The sequence below is a fragment of the Pinus tabuliformis genome, chromosome 5_1 (genome assembly GCF_031772625.1).
Source record: "Pinus tabuliformis cultivar Carrire ecotype Pingquan chromosome 5_1, CPIR1, whole genome shotgun sequence".
NCBI classification, from domain to species: Eukaryota; Viridiplantae; Streptophyta; class Pinopsida; order Pinales; family Pinaceae; genus Pinus; species Pinus tabuliformis.
This window is the reverse complement of record NC_142305.1, coordinates 339,062,063-339,065,048: the sequence shown is the minus strand read 5'-3', so window position 1 is coordinate 339,065,048 and position 2,986 is coordinate 339,062,063. Positions and strand designations below refer to the sequence as shown.

At 30.8% G+C, this 2,986-nt stretch overlaps 1 pseudogene; it reads right to left on the bottom strand.

Annotated features, from left to right (window-relative positions):
* Positions 1 to 442: 442 nt before the first annotated feature.
* Positions 443 to 877, bottom strand: LOC149164819 (zinc finger A20 and AN1 domain-containing stress-associated protein 1 pseudogene; annotated as a pseudogene).
* Between the last annotated feature and the right edge of the window lie 2,109 nt (positions 878 to 2,986).

Below are 2,986 nucleotides of genomic sequence, written 5' to 3'. Positions count from 1 at the left end.
TATCTAAACAATTGAAGTTGAAATTTATATTATTCATCTAGAAATTAATTAACGAACATACTTACACAACCTCTAAATTATAATATTTATTATTAGTATGCGAGACTTTTTAAGGCAAACCGTACATATGGACACTTCTCCACTTTTCTTTGCGTTGCAGATATGCAGCTTTATTTTTTAATGTCATTATATATTTAAATAAATTTATTAAACAACAAACATTACTCGTATCAAAATTTTCTTAAGCATTTATTTTTAAAGAAGGTTTGATCATCTCCATAATTAATTTTATTTTTGATCCCCATAGTAAAAATTTCTAAGAATTTGCTTTTAAAGAAGGTTTGTTCATTTCCATAATTAAGTTTTATTCAATTTCCTCATGGTAAATATTTTTCTAAGAATTTATTTTTAAAGAGTGTTTGATGATCTCCATAATTAAGTTTTAGTTTAATCCCCATGTCCTGTCAATCTTGCTAGCTTGGACAAGAGGATTAGCCTTGGCGAGAGCTTCGCGTCCATGCGTCTTGTAGTCGAATGAGCAACCGTGTGCCTCCGGATATCGGTGGACACCGCAATATGTGCTTCCGCAACGACACTTAAAACCTGTTAATCCAACGCGCTTTCTGCAACTACCACATCGCGCAGGTTTAGAATCCGCAGCGTCAGGTTTAGACTCCACAGCGTCAGTTTGTCCACCGGCTGGCTCCACCTTGCTGGTCTCAGCATTTAACGTTGGCGTGGAGTTACCTTTAACTTTTATAAGATGGTCTTTGTAACACTTTGAACACATGTTTTCCGTTGCGGAGGATCCGAAAAATCCACACCCTTTAATGCACAGCTGATTCTCTGATTGATCATGGCCATTTTCAGAATTCATCCTTTTACTCAACTCTACAAATGCTCCACTTATATTTAATGGTTTATACTGAAGGAAGAATGTAGGTACTCTCTGCTCTGTTCTATGGAAGGATGTGGCCTTGCAAGACTCGATCAATGTATATATATACTGTTTAGCTGACGCTAAGGAACATTGAATCAGGCACGACGGTTGAGATTTAACTCAACGATCTGACTTTATTCATAACTTATACTTTCGGAATTTGTTCATTGAAAAGTATAACTATCTTATAAATGCAACGAATAAGTTCCACTCTTTAAGGAAAAGTATACTTATAAATGCAACGAATAAGTTCCACTGTTCAAGGAATTTGTTCATTGAAAAAATATAACTATCTTATTATCTAAGGAATAGTTTTTAAGGAGAGTATAACTTGTAATTTCGGAGTTTGTTCATTTAAAAGGATAGCTATCTTATTAATGTAACGGATAAGTTCGATTGTTTAACGAGAATAATACGAAAATGTGCAAAGAGTGTGTGAAACTTAAAAGATATATAAAAAAAAAAAAACAAAACGCGGCGGTTGTCAGGCAATGCTTTTGGAATCATATTTGCAAATGATGTTCATTTTATAAGCCGTCCAACATTACGAATTGTCCTAATTAAGATAAACCATGCTTAAGGTTAATGTAAATGTAAATAAATATATATACATTATATTATTTTTTTTTCCGGTTTGAATTTTCTCCTTTGTTTTTTTTAAGAAATTGAAATAATATATATTAAAAATTTTAAAAGATAATTAATATATATGTTTAAATTAAATGACTGGTAAATGTTTGTAAGTATTAATTTATTATAAGTATGAAAAAGTTTATTTACATTTTATTATGGAAATTTTTAATTTATAAATAGGATTTGTTGTAATATTATGAGTCAAATATCATGGCTTACCAACACCATATAGCAAAAGAACCACCAACCACGAACTTGTTTACATGAGAGTTTTTAAGGCAACAAAGCATAACTACTTTGGAGATAAATGTCAAGCTTGAGTGAAAATCTGCCAAAAAAAAAGACCGAAATCAAATTTAATATTCTTCTAATTGACATTAAACAATAAAGTGGATTAAAATATCATCAAATACTATAAATTTTTGAAATCAAAATTACATAACAAAAAAAATATAACCACTCTACAAGATATATAATAAATAATTTTTATTACAAAAACTAACATGCATTTTGCATATTTTTAAACAATAACAAGTTCAAGTAAAAAATCTCTAAGAGATTGGTTGATGGACTTTCCATATAATTATAGATATGTAATATATATAACTCATTCGAGGAAATTGGAAAATTTTTAGTGTACAAGGATAGAGGAGACAATCTATAGGTCCTAGGTCTCTCAACCCACCCATGTACTCATATCCTTAGCTAATATGCATAAAATACAGTATAATAAGAATCTCATTGAGCCATTAAACAACCAAGTAACTCTCCAAAAATCAATAGGAAATTCCTATAGTTTTATTCTTCCATCCCTTGCTATAAGTGAATAAAAGAGTCCAACTTGTTATATACATTTTTGGGATTTTCGTGCATGATTAATACATGGATCTTAAGCATCAAGGACTTAACAAATGCATTGTGGGTAAAGGGAACCTAATTTGAATAACTTCTATGCATACTTATAGTCATTTATAGTTCATCAATCAGCTATAGCAATATATATATATATATATATGTTCGTGTTTGTTTTTAGGTTTTCGCCTTGTATGTTGTACCTTAAGTTCATTAATTTACTATTAATATTTTTTCTCCTTCCCTTTGACTATCTGAATCAATATTTTGACATAATACCTTAACGTTATTATTTCAATCTTTCAAAAATTTCCTTGATTAATTTATTACTAAATCCTTCATGCCTACTTTGAATTATTCTCTATTTAAGGCTCCTCAACACCCATGCTTTATGGCCTTCGTGATGGGTGAAGTGTCCATCTTGGGTCTCCTTTTAGAGATGCTAGATTGGTAAAATTCTCCAGAGAATGTTAATGTGAGCATAGGCGGCTCATGCACTCTTGGTATCTATTTCAAAATTGAAGGACATGGTTGAGAGGTAGAGGTGTTCCTTTTAGCTCT